This window comes from Alligator mississippiensis, chromosome 4 (assembly GCF_030867095.1).
Source record: "Alligator mississippiensis isolate rAllMis1 chromosome 4, rAllMis1, whole genome shotgun sequence".
Taxonomy (NCBI): domain Eukaryota; kingdom Metazoa; phylum Chordata; order Crocodylia; family Alligatoridae; genus Alligator; species Alligator mississippiensis.
Window position 1 is genome coordinate 113,575,426 of NC_081827.1, and position 14,561 is coordinate 113,589,986.

General features: G+C 42.1%; 1 protein-coding gene across 1 annotated transcript in view; it reads right to left on the reverse strand.

The window, feature by feature from the left end:
* Positions 1–14,561, reverse strand: part of FGD4 (FYVE, RhoGEF and PH domain containing 4) — a 192,398-nt gene that overhangs the window by 177,376 nt on the left and 461 nt on the right. The gene's annotated exons all lie outside the window — the stretch shown is intronic.

The following is a 14,561-nucleotide window of genomic DNA, read 5'->3' on the forward strand; positions in this document are numbered from 1 at the left end:
TTACAATGAATGTTCAAGCTGTTTCTTTATTGTACCTGTTCACATCTCTTATTGTGCCTAGAAAAGGATTTGAGGATCATAAATGGTGCATTTCAAAGATATTTTGCTGATTTTGCACATTACCAACATACAATTAAATGAGTTAACGCTCCTCACTGCCTAGTCAAAATAGCATTTGAAAGGAGGGATTAAAAAATGGAGGGGGAGGAGGGGGCAAAAGCACCTAAATTATATTACAGGTTTGTGAATGTCGGCACCATGGAATACTCCCAATGGCAGTTTTAAAGCTACTTTTGATCCTGCTTTAAATAGACCTATTTTAATATTCATCCACAGAGTAATGTCAGTGCAAGTTCTGAACTGCATGAAATGAGATCCTGGATTATTTTTGCAAAGAAATTTCATAAGATTATACAATGCATTAAAAAGTCATCTTTAAAGAGGCTCGTGTTCCTGCTTAGTTGTCATGTACTGTACACATTACCCTGTGGGAAGGCTGAAGACGTATACCTCTGCCTAATCTAGTGAGAGAGAGATTCAAACAACGAGTAGATGGATTGACAACATGGTTGTTTAGCAAAGGGCATGTCTATATTGTATTGGACCATGCAAGGGAGTACTGCCGTGAAGACACCCTGCCTACTCTCTCCCACTGGGCACTCCACATACTGAAAAAAAGTATGCTGTAGCTGCTGTTGAGGTAGTGCTGGATGCATCCCATGCTGCTCTCTTGAAATCACTTGAGACAGAGCGGGGCTGGGTGCACCCTACACACAGGCAAAATGCTGCCCCGTGATGTTTTTCAGCATGTGGTATATGTGAAATGAAAGGAAATGGGCAGACTGCATTTCCCCACGGCATTCCCAAACACTAGCCAACGCTGCATAGAGGTATGTATGCACAGAGTTAGTTTAAGAAAGAGGAAGCAGAAGCATCTTTGAAACTTCTGAGGCTCTGCATACTGAACGGCACGCAGGAAATAATGAGGGTAAGCCATTCATGGTAAGCAGTGCAGCATTTAGATGAGGATCAGAGTTTAAGTGCTAAGCTGCAAATCAACATAAATTCACACAAGGAAAAAAAAAAACGCACTGAACAAATTAGTTAGCAGTGACAGTTTAGTTATTAGTGTCAAAACCAGGAACAAAAGCAGTTCTCGCTAGGGGGAGTGGAACAGATATCTGGATGTGTCAAATGAATGATGATTTGGGCAAGGGGAGAATCCTCTGAAAAGGCAGTTAATTAAAGAACCTTCAAAATAACTCATTTGGTTCTAAAGGTAGTTTCATATTCTTGTGACACACACAATACCAATTGTAATATTAATTGTAGGGGGAGGAGATAATCAACTCAGAGTATGGAAGAAGCAGGGTAGTGATTTTGTGGACAAACTGAATATTTTTTAAGTCAGGAGGACCAAATGGATACTCAAGGAATTGGCTGAGATAAATGTGGAGCCATTGGCTATTTTCTTTCAAGAACAGATAGAGATCAGGTCAGGCACCAGATTTTTGGAAAAGGGCAAACAGTGCCTATCTTCTAAAAAAGGAAAAAGATTGAGGGTATTACAGAATTGCCAGACTAACCGAAAAGATTTTCAAACATATCAGGAACATCAATTTTGAATCACCTAGAGGATAACAGAATAATCAGGAACATCCAGCATGCATGTGGCAAAAACAAGTTATGCTCAACCAACCTGATTTCCTTCTATGACAGAGATATGGACTTTGTGGATGTGGGGAGAGTAGTGGATGTGACATTCTTTAACTTTAGCAAGGCTTTGTACACTGCCTTCTATGATATTCTCATTAGTAAGTCAAGAAAATACAGTCAAGGTGTAACTAGGCACATAACTGGATGGATAATTATGCTGAAAGGGTAGTCAATGTTTCAATGTCTAACTGGGAGGAGGCAACAAGTGGAGTAAAAGTTCCTTTAAAAAAAGGAATCTGTCCTGGCTCTAGTACTGTTCAGCATCTCCACTGACAATATGGAGAATGGAATGAAGTGCACACTAAGAAAATTTGCAGAAGATACCAAGCAGCGAGGTAACAAGTACCTTGACAAACAGAATTTGGAGTCAAAATGGTCTTGATAAAATTGGAGAAACTGTCAGAAAATAATCAGATAAAATTCAGTACGAATGAAGTGCAAAGCACCATGCTTAAGTTAGAATAAATCTCACACACACAAATTGGTGAGTGACTGGCTAGGCTCCAGTACTTCAGAAAATAACTTGATGGTTATTTATGCTTGTGCATCAGAAGCTGAATGAGGATCAACTCTGTACTGCTGCTGCTCACATATACACAAGCTAAACACAACCCTGTACGCTATTGGCTTAATGGGATTGCTCCATGCAAGTAACAGGAAGGATTGCTCCAAGGCTGTTCAACACTGGTGAAACCTCAGTTGGAACAGCGTGTCCAGTTTTAGCTACTGCACTTTGAGGAAAGATGTGGACAAATTGGAAAGAGTCCAGCAGAGGGTAACAAAAAATGATTAGAGGTCAAGAAAACATGACTTATGGGGAGCAGGTTGGAAAAACTAAAATTTAGGCTGGAGAAGAGAAGATCAAGGGAGGATACATAAAGGGTTGCTATAAATATGATGGCGATCAATTTTTGTGTGCCCACAGGGATAGGACAAGTAGTAAGAATCTCAAATTACAGCAAATGAATTTTAGAGAGTTCTTCCTAATACCCAACATAACCACAATTCTAGTTAAGTGCTGAGAGATTATCTGGAGATTCTACAATTTGTTACTGCAAGTTTTAAAAGCAGGTTAAAGCAGTGGTTCTCAATACACTCCTCCTTAGGCACCCTGGCTAAGAATCACTGGATTAAAGAAACACTGTTTTAGGATAGTTCAGACAGGAATAACCCTGCCTTAAGCAAGGATTGGTCCCCCAAGGTCCCTTCCAGCACTATTTTTTCCAGGATTTTCAGCTTCTTTTCAGCTACCTTTCAGCACTTCCATATGCCATGTTATAAGTATCCAGCAAAGCTCCACTCAAGCGTTTCAACTGCTTTTTCTTCTCAGTCAGTTCTACACATAACTATCTCTAGTTTGACAGATACAAGTGATAGTATAGGAAGTGTCTTGCTCATGCTAAATTGCAATCAAAATGGAATAACAGTTAAACAAATCTGCTTGCATTTCATTGTTTTTATTTCAAACTACGATCCACATTCAGACTGAGACAAAGGAAGTATAGCTGATGCATTAGAACTTGATTTTAGAATTATAATTATTCTTGCAATGTACAATACTGTGGCGTTTAAGAGTAAGCATAGAATACTGTTCATTTTTATAAACACCTAGCAGAATCAAACAGACACATAAGGACTGTCCAAAATATGACCTATGATACGCGCTACCCACAGCTGCCAACATTCATAATTTTATTGCAAGTTGCAACTAGTTGGTGTCTGTCCTAAAGCCTGAGGTCCTGAATAAGAACATCTTTTTTTTGTTGTTTTGAGAAAAGCAGTAACTTTCTAGCCCAAATACTTGGCCATGAGAATTTGAAAAACAAACAAACTTAAACTTAAATAGCTCAAAACAAAGAGAAAGAGAAAGAGAGAGAACCCCCTCTCTCCCCCCCCCCCCCCCCCACTTACTTTCAAAGCCATTTTGATGGTATTTTTGTATGCAGCTCACTGTTTTTGAATGCTGCAACATCACCGGCTCTGCAACAGACCAGCTTGCTGGACCTAAAATACATCTATAGTAGGCTTTACCATGGCCCAAAAGAGGAAGATGAATCATGTCCTCTTGAAAATAAAAATTATATGGAAACACCCAACTGAAGAAGTGCTACTGGAGCAAAACTTGTTTGATAATGGAACACAACCCTAAAGAGAAGCTTTGCTTAATCTCAAACAATTTACCTTTTTGGATCAGTGGCTAGTGGCTTCTTTGGCCCACAAATACCAGTTACTGCAGATTACTGTTATTAAATCACAAAAAAGTTATTTCTCTCTTAAACCACATCAATAAGCCTTCAGTATTCACTAGTGACAGTCACTGCTTTAGCCCTGTTGAGATGTCACATCCTGTATATCATGGATTATGGCATTTTCAGCAATGACTCATGTTATTCCTTCACAAAGGAGCTTACCTTTTCATGGAACAGGAAACAGACCTTTAGAAAAACTGAACTGGCTTTCCAATCACGTTTTCACTTTAACAAACTGTTCAATCGATGTAAGTAAGCCTACAAATTCTATTTGATCTTATGGACTCTATTTCTCACCTTCTGGTTCAATTAAAGCAACCGCCCATTTTATGGAAGAGCATATTTATGAAACAAACAGTGTTAATAACTAAACAGACCTTCCCTGGTGGAACAGCTACTGGCTTATCTATGAACTTTGAACCAAGCTTTTGCAGCACTCCTCCTCCCAGGGTGAAGAATGGACATCATATTATTTTTCAAGGCATGTATGTTCCTTTAACTACTTCAGAGATCGCAAGGAGTTAACCAGTGCACCAAAGTGCTCACAAGAGCAAAACTCTGGGGAGAGCGTGCATGCAGCTCTCCTCAGTAGGAGGTCCGGCAATAGACATGGTCTTGTGGGGTCTTGCATACCATTTACTAAGGAAAGAGTCTGTGGCACAGGAATGTTCTAGGAATCCAGAATTAGAGACAGCATCTGGAAGCTATTTGGACCACAGGACTGGGACTCAGCCAGGATATCATCACAGACAAAACCTAATAGCCTCTCTTCATCAAAGCTATAAAAATATTTTACACTAAGAAACATGCATTCTTCCCAGCATCCACTTGTAATTCCCACAGACACCAACAGAAAGTTAGGTGTGTGTAGGAAATTCATAGATTCATAGATGCTAGGGTCGGAAGGGACCTCAACAGATCATCAAGTCCCACCCCCTGCCTAGGCAGGTAAGAGTGCTGGGGTCAGATGACTCCAGCCAGATGCCCATCCAGCCTTTTCTTAAAGACCCCCAAGGTAGGGGAGAGTACCACCTCCCTTGGAAGCCCATTCCAAATTTCGCCCACCCTTACCATGAAGACGTTTTTCCTGATATCTAGCCTAAATCTGCTCTTTATCCATATTAAGGGGTGTGTAGGCAATTCTATACAGACTTGTGAATCTGCCATATTTCCCTGCATGCTGTGGGAGGACATTTGCTGGAAAAATTTAAAATAAAATAAAATGAAAATAAACCCTAAGTTTTATTTCAACAGGGCCAGAAGTTAACCTTTTGTCTTTAATCCATTACAACTCTGCAAATGAATTTTAATTTCTCTCTATTTTACCTTTCCTTCCCCTCAGGTTATTTGTAAGATTCCATAGTAACATCTGCGGTATATCTGGCACTCGTTCTTAGCACATCAACACCATTTTTTGGCTTTTCCCTCACTCTGTAGCTCTTCATTCTGATTTTAATTCAGTTTATGTTCCAATTCACTCATTTCAATGTAATGAGGGGCATTCCATAAACAGTTTTTGTAGTCTGTAATTTGTAATCTAGTTTTTGTAATCTGTGGCATGATAAAGGCCTCAATGTGAGAGCTGCTATGCCATTTTTTAGTTTCTCTCATTTCTTCTTTTGCTTATACTTAGTTCCACCTTCTATAAAATGAACTCCTTAGCTGTTTTATGTCCTGTCCTATCCCATTCCCCCACCAATTACCATATTTACTGAAATCCAAAACAAGGAAGACAAGGTATCTTCCTCCAGTTAGTATGGGCAGGGGGGGAGCTCATCTTGGATTCTAGAGCCAGGCTGGGGCAGGTGGTGGCTCAGCTCTGGCTTTGGCTCTGGATGCAGGGCCAAAGCTGGAGCTGCACCACCACCTGCACAGGGCTTGGGGGGGGGGGGGTGCATGACTGGGAGAGGGCACAGGGGAGACCACAGGGGGATATGGAAACCTGCAGCCAGCCCCCCACCCCCTGTTTGCTCTCCCACCCAGCTGTCTTCCCCCCTTTCCCATCCCTGCCCCTTACCATCTATTTACCCAGGTCCCTCCAGGCCTGGCCCAGCTGGGAGTTGCCACCACTTTTTCCTAGCCCAGCTGGGCTGGACCCAAGTGAAGCTCTCACTGCTGCTGAGTGCCCTGGTCTCAAGCACAGCTGTAGCAAAAGGTAAAGGAGGGAATAAGCAGTGAAAGGAGCAGGGGGGTGTGGGGGGGGGGGGGAGGGCAGACAGGCAAGCGTAGGGATGCACACACCAGGAGGAAGGCAGCAAGGGGAAACAAGGACAGGGGTCTGGCTCTTGACCCCGCACTGATGCTTTCCCCACCACAGCAATTGGGGGAGGGATTTAAGATGACCTCCCAGTAATTAGATTTTGTACCTGGAAAATAACAAGAAATTTATAATTCTCCATGTATAGAATCTACTTATGGCGGGGGGAGGAGGGGTGGTTTTAAGTTCACGGTAACCTTGGATTCAGGTGAATACAGTAAAATAAGCATCTGTTATGCTAAACCCCCTGGTTATTATTACCCCAATCCAAACCCTTATCAGTTAGTCATAAGTAGCTGCAGTTAAACTGCTTGCAGCTTGCAGGTAAAACATGTTGCACAGTTATAAGTGTGATTTTGACTGAGAAGTCGGTGTAAAGTTATGTGTTTACAAGATTTAATTCAGAGAATCATAGAAAGGCGGCCCGAAAGGGACCTGTAAGACCAAGTCCAGTCCCCTACCATGGGCAGGAGGTAATGGGCTCAAACTAACTCAACAAGGTGCTTGTCCAGCCTCCTCTTGAACACCACCAGGGATGATGACTGCACCACTTCTGCTGAAAGTGCGTTCCAGATTTTGGTTACCCGTATGGAAAAGAAGTTTTTCCATATGTCCAGCCTAAACTTTTCCCCCGACTAGCTTGTGCCCATTGGTCCTTGTCCTCCTAGGGGGTGCTTTTCTGAAAAGTTGCTCTCCCAGATCCTGGCGTTCTCCCTTGACATATTTGTAAGCACCTATCAAGTCGCCCCTCAGCCTTCTTTTACTCGGGCTGAACAAACCCAGATCCCAAAGTATGGTCTATGAACCCTTCCCCCCACCACATTTAGTTTTAAACAATGCTTCTGGTGATACACATAGGAAGGACAGCAGCTATGGAGAAAATTAGTGGTGCCTTTTACAACAGCAAGTAGTTTATGCAAAAGAACTAGGGGAATTTGCCCTATTTTTAATATTTTTTTTTGGCATTGTGGTCAAAGTGAATTACTTGGAAGGGGTAGTAGCTTACATGCAAGAGCCTTTTCAAGCTTCCAATGCATGACAATTCTCCAGGAACAACAATTACCTCCAAATTTTTGCCTTCTCTAGCATATTTTAAGTAGCTCAATAGGCATATCTACATTATTTAGGAGTGCATGGCTACAAATGCAAACTTCTTTTCTGCACAACACTAGCAAATCAATTTATGGCCTGAGATTAGACAGCAAGTGAGAGAGAGATAAAATTTCACTGAGGACTAAAGCTTGACCTCCTTTATGTCAGTGCTATTAGGCTTGACACAGTAATCACTGGCCAATGGCTGTACCAGTGGGGTACAGTAGCTCAGATAATAGCCTTAATTGAGCCTTCTGTCAGGACTGGCTTGTGGCTTGACCTTAAATCTTTTGGGGGGAGGGGAGAAACAACAAAATAAATAGGTAAAGAAATATGCACACATTTAAGAAAAACTGTCTGGGCAAAATATACCAGTGGGAGATGTTAAATGGCTTTGTCACTTCCTCAGTGCTTATGAGAATGCTGTTAAAAGGCATCACTCACCCACTTGATCTTGCTCCATACACACCATACCCAAAAATGAGGAAGTGAGGTTACTATGAGGATACCTCCAGCTGTCACTATCTGTTCTGGGGAAGGAAATGGGGTATGAACAATAGGGGATGCTCCCAAGCAGCTTCACTGCCTCATTTCTGAGTTTCGTACATGCAGGGTGGGAACAGATGCACACAGCATACTTCTCAGCCCTCTGAAGAACAAGGTGGAAGCGGTATGAATACATGCAGAGGCAATTCATCTATTCACTGCTTCTACAATTCCACTGGAGTCAACTTTTAAGAAGCACTGTAGTGCTAAGCAGACCACGCAAAATTTTACTTCTTCAGTGTGAACTCTTAATTTTCTCACAGATGATTAGCTACCAGAGGAAGTATACATGTTTAGAGCCACACACAGAATTTAGCCCACCTTAACAACAAATCTGTCAAATGATTGAAGACTGGAAAGTGGTATAGCCACTAGGGCTGTGTGAAATTTTGCCAGCCATTTCATTTTGACACTGTTTTGACCAATTTCGGGGTCGAAACAGCAACATCGGAACAAAACAAAGGCTGTTGAAATAGCCTCGAAACAAAACGAGGGTGGTCAAAAGGTTTCGAAAGTCAAAACACTTCAACCATAGGCTGGGGGTGGGAAGTCAGTCCAGATGGGATGACTTCCCATCCCCAGTGCAAAATCCAGTAGGGGGCAATGAGGCAGCCCAGTTGGGCTGCTTTCCTGTCCCCTGCACTACATCATGCCCCCACACTGCCTCCCCTGTCCCCCACGCTACATTGTGCCCCCGGTGTGATGTCGTGCGGGGGGTGGGGAAGCAGCCCAGCTGGGCTGCCTCCCACTCGGGGGGGGGGGGGGGGGGGAAGGGGGACAAGAAAGCAGCCCAGCTGGGCTGCCTCCCACCCCCGGCGTGATCTACCGGGGGATGGAGAAGCAGCCCAGCTGGGCTGCTTCCCGTCCCCAGCACAATCTAGAGCTGGGGATGGGGAGTTAGTCCAACTGGGCTAACTCCCCATCCCCAGCAAAACCTCAAAACAGCGTCAAAACAGCCTTTCTGTTTCGACAGACTGGAACAGAACAGCTGTTTCGACTCAAAATGAAATTCAATACAAAACTCTGTTCTGCTGAACTGTCAAAACTCAAGGTCAAATAGAACGGTGACATTTCGCACAGCCTTAATAGCCACCACACAGTCCAGGTGAGCTTTCTATAAAACAACTGTTTGCACGTTCCTCACATTTTTAAGACGAGAATATTCTGAAGATATTTTTTCCCTTGTGTTCCCCACCTTGTTTCTCAAAATCACCCTACCCAGTCAGGTAGGTCAGGTTAAGGACAAAGATACCCTTTAACCATTTAAAGGATTCCCTTTAACTATTTTAGAAAGTGAAAAGCAGTTGGCATTTGGGAGGACACATCATCCATCTTCAGGCTCCTTTAGCTATACAAGTTAGCAACATCACTGTAACTTTAACCCTGAATGATACAAGGTTTAAGTTGCAATGGTTTTGCTACTCTTGTATCGCTACAGAAGCATGCAGACATGACAGTTACAACAGTTTATATCAGTATAATTTGATGTTGATACCATTATTACATCTGTGCCCTCAGTCCAATTCACATAGTACCACAAAAAAATGACATTAACATTTTAATCATGACATAAATGGCAAGGGCACTACACATGCCCCAATTGAAGGCACCACAAAGTGGCAAACCAGCCATAAACATGTTTTATATACAATAGGGAGCATTATAATCAGGGCCTGGTTTAAATCACAGGCCAGCTCACGGCATGGCGGCTTCCCTGAACTCTATGCATAGCAATCAGATATTTGATCATAATCTAATCAATGATCATGCAGCAGATGACTCACACCCTGGAGCAAGGAGTGCCAATGACTAAAGATAATTAATTTGTTCATTTCCAAAGGGGAAAAAAATGAAAACATGAAACAGTTTTTCTTCAGAGCTTTGAGTCCATTTCAGATATTCTTTAAAACGGCCATGCCTCAAATAGCTAAGCAACATATTGTTAAAGTCTCCCTTGCATCATCTCCACAGTGACAAGCAAGCCAAAAAAGCCCAATGAAGCACTGTCTAAATAATCCCCACGAGACTGTATCCATTTGACAAGCAGAGATAGAGCAGCAATAGAGAAAGAGCACAAGCTTTTCTGTCGGACTTTGCAGATACCTTGCTGCAGCAAATGCCGTGCCGAATGTAAATTAACTTAGTTCCCTGAGAAGTATCCAGATGCAGTTAACAAGAGACTCCAATGTCTAAAACTGCCAACGCACAGGAATCTGGCAGGCAGCTGTGTACAATAAGAAGATTCATTTGGGAAAAAGGTGAGCCAGTCATTTTTTATTCAGAGTAAGAGAAGCAAGAAATCATATGCTAGGTATAGGTAACCCTTCTCTCCACAAAACCTTTCTTTTTAAAAGAATTGGTCTATTCAACTTTTAGAAGACAGTTCATTTTTTTGACAGAAAAAAAGTCATTTGGTACTATGAAAGTATGCAAATCACTGGGTCTTTGTGTTCTGCACTATCTGCACTGCAAAAATCAATATGCATTTTCTGTACATTAGTCAATACTGCCTCAATTTGTCTGGTTAAGTGAAAATAGTCATATTGCAAAATAGTAAGCTACACAAGGTGATTGGATTAGAACCTGATAAACTGTGCTAACCCAATCTTTAGCCTACAGACTGCCCAACAAGCTAACGCGAGTTAAAAGAAGTATTATTCCCAAGGTCAGGGTTTGTGAATATGGACATAGCTCAAATGAAGGATAGCTTTGATTTAGTTCTGATGTGATTACAAGCCTTTAATTATGCTCTTTACAATGCCTACCATTAAACACCTATTCATACTAAAAACTCTTCCTCTGGGCTATCACCAATTATCAACTTCGACACTTTCAGCAGCTGCGTTATATATCTCCATTTTGTTAAGCCTTTTAAGTTTATGTCACCTTCTTGTAAGCAAATCATTTTTTGCTAGTCTTTAGGTAGTTGCTTGAGCCAGGTTTCAGTCTTAACAGGTGTAGTTCAGTACTGTGGGTATTAGTATGAGTTAGTGTGGCTAAGTTACAGACCATTTGTGAAGGAGTTGAAAAGTTGTGCACTAACATCCCATACGTAACTGGATTTCACCTCACATCAAAGGCAAACATAGTAAAATATCCCACTGAGGAATTGTACCATGAGAGGTACAGTTCTTCAAGCAACACATTAGACTACTTACAGCTCAGACAGATATATTAAAGATCCTATGGTATGTCTCCCAAAGATTAAACACAAGTATCTCTCTCAGTATTGCATGCATAAAGAGATACTAGGGCCCAAGCCTGTGCGAGAGCTCTTCAGAGCATTGTGATTATGCCAGCCCCAGTAAAGTCTCTTCACTTAGCATACCCCAGCTCATAAGTTTGAAGACCCAAACCCAGGCTCTCTTCTAAACCATTTATCATAATATATACATGGAATATGTGTCGTTTTCCTCAGTTGTCTGTCATCTAGACAATGATTCTGATTGTTACACCTATTGCTTCTGGACAGGATTTTTCTTGCAATAATTTAAATAGCCAACATATTTTAAAACACCTTGCACGCAACAAATTTGTAGAACTGTACATAATGTTCCTGTTTCCCAGGGAGTGAAAAGAGCACCTACAGGGTGTGCTATCAGGTGGAAATACTTTCAGCATCCTACCATAAGCGGTAGGGGAAAATATTATTTGAGGAGGCTGAGACCTGCCTGACCTCCACCCCTCCCTCCCACAGGGCCATTGCATGGCTGGTGCGTGCTGGTGCTGTACACAGTGGCAGAGGAGTAGCTGCATGTCAAGCGGCACTGGGCACTTTGGGACTGCGGTGCCACGGTGCTGCTGCTGTCGCCGGCTGCCACAAAAAGTTTGGGGGGGCTTTAGCCCTGGCCTTCCACTGCCTATGCATCCCGGTAGTGTTTTATAACCTGACACAGGAAGTGCCCAAGATATGGCACCTTTCAAGATTAAAGTAGGTGTATGACTGGAATCACAACAGAATTCATTTTTTAAAGTGTATGTTTACAGTTTGACTCATAGTCACTCTTAGGGGCAGGAAGAGAGAAGTTTCAGAACAAAGTCATTATAAAAATAATTCAAATTGCTTACTTACTTGGTGCAGTGTTGTGGTACAGACACAAGCAGACAGGAATAGGATTTATACTGCAATCAATGCTCCCCCCTTCCCCGGCCCCCAAAGGCCAGCAAGACCAAATTACCTCCATTTCCTTAGGTACATCACGTAACCTTCTGCCTCTGTTTTCCCTACCTGTAAGAGTACAGGTCTGTACAGGTCTATTGTGCTGCTTATATTTGTCAGATGACCTTAACAGAAAGTGCAAGACGCATTCAAGGCATTATAATGAATCACTCATCAAGCCTCTGCTATTATTGATTTTGTTCTTGCCCAAGGAAGAGGTGAATTCCACTCAGTACTCAGTGAACTTTGTATTATGAGGGTATCACCACATAAATGAAGACATAATAAATGCATAATAAATATCATAGCAGAAGGAAGAAGCAAGTTAAACTAAGAGTTATATGATTTCCTATCCCTAGAAACTGTGTTCTGACATCACTGTCTTGCCTCCACTTTCCTTTGGTTTAACTACCTCCTATCCACCCCATATCCCTCTCCCGTATTGTTTAAAAATACTTGCTAATATAACAATGTCTCTTAGCCCTTCTTTGCTCAAGAAATGATGAGATGAGTGCAAAACCCATGAACCTACAAGAGGAATGCTGACCACTGCCCCTGACTCACCAATTTGCCCTCCACACCCAGCCCCACCATATCTTGACTACTGGTCATCTATTTGTAGCTCTTTAAAGCAGCACCTTATTTATCTGTCAAGTGCCTAGTACACTTTTTGGGGTAATTTATAACATCTGGCCTTTCTTTAAACAAAACATCCTCATAATTAATAAAAATAGTACAAGAAAAATAGTGTTTACATTTTTTTTTAATAAGTATGCTACAACACAGAATATGAATTGGACAGGAAGCCTTGAAATAGCCTTCTAGTGGCCCTCACTGACTTACATGTTTCAGAAACCACCAGCACCTGATACAGAAGTTGTGTGTATATATAAACAGGCCTAGGATGCTGTACATAGTTAGTAAACATAATTACTATGCTTATGTAGTTCCCTTGTATCATATATAACAAACAAAAAGACAACAACTAGTTATAAGGAGTAGAGTGAAAGAGAGAGTGGCCACAAAAGACTAGAGAAGCTGAGTTAACTTGTTGCTTAGAGGGAATAAAGGGTATCTGAACTCTACGCACTGTAGATTTATTTGCGTTTCTCTTTCCCAAGCAAAAGCTCAACGTAAAATCTTTCAAGTGAATGAAAGCAAGATTAAATTTTTTTAAACCAAAAACTCCTCACCACCATATTAACAAGCACATTGCATATTCATGTATAAATCCAAAACCAAAAGAGATCTCCCTCCTTACCATGCATCACCCTAATATTCCTACATACCATGAGTAGAAGCTTACTCTCATCTGTGCACCCTAATTCCAGACAACTGTTCACATCTTATTTGTAAATGAAGGAGAAGATGCTCCCTCAGCAAAAGTTCCCTCCCTCCCTCCCCACCCCACTCTTGGCAGATAATCAATGCCAAAAACAAAACAAAAACCACTGCAGACTCTTTACACTTAAATCCGAGCTACAAGAAATCTCCTCTCCTCCCTGTGACAGCAATGCCTGAGCACTCTGCAAGCCATGCCGTCAAGGCTACTGAAGTTCGTACTGCTACATCACATCACACTCACCTATTCTTTAACAATTTTTGACAGTTTTAGCAGGTAGGATTGTGGGGTGTGGGGAGGGGGTTATGGTAGACTGGTTTCACAGCTTAATTTATGCTAAGCTATCTTTTTTTATACCAATATATTGTCTTTGTAAAACGCCATGCCCCCTCTTAAGACAGACCCTGGGTCAAAAAGCAACTCAACACAGGAAGTTAGTTGCTAGCCCCAAATATCCCCAGTGGGATCTTTGCTTCTTGGTAAGAGCCCAGGACAGTAAGGTTTGGTTTAAAAAAAATCTTCCTAGGTTCCCATGGCTTCTGTGTCTACATTTTCCTTAATATCTGTGCTCAATCTGCAAGTCAAATGATTTTTTCCAGCCTGCACTCCCAGCACCCTGCTGCTTCTGGGTTTGCAGAGAGTAGGTCAATGGGATGTTACACAGTAATAAAAATTCCAGTAACCTTGACTGCCATGACTTGCAGAGTGCTCACCCTATTGCTGCCACAAAGGGAAGCTTTTCAACACCAGTAACAAAAAGGCTCCAGAAGGCTTAAGGAAACTTGGAATACTACTTGCATAATCCCCTTGCACCCCCAATGCACAGGTGCAAGGGGAGGGGTGGGGGGGAACCATGGTAAATAACCCTATGCCTCAGAGTGGAAGAAAACCAAAGTCCCCAAAGCGTGGCCTGGTGCTGCATCAGCTCTGTCAGCCTCATAAAAACCAACGGCAGGGCCCCTGCTGCAGGCTACGTACATGACACCATTGCCTGGCAAGCTGCGCAGTAAACTTAGACTCACCAAGTAATTCACAGGGAATAGCAAGGACCCTCCTACTGAAAAACAATTTAAAAAGTAACTGGCTCCAAAGTGAATGCTTGACAGCTGGACTCCGAGAGCGCATCTACACATGTGCTTTAATGCGCTTTCGCCTATTTTAACGTGCATGAAAACCCCGCTGACCATACGCACTCTTTAC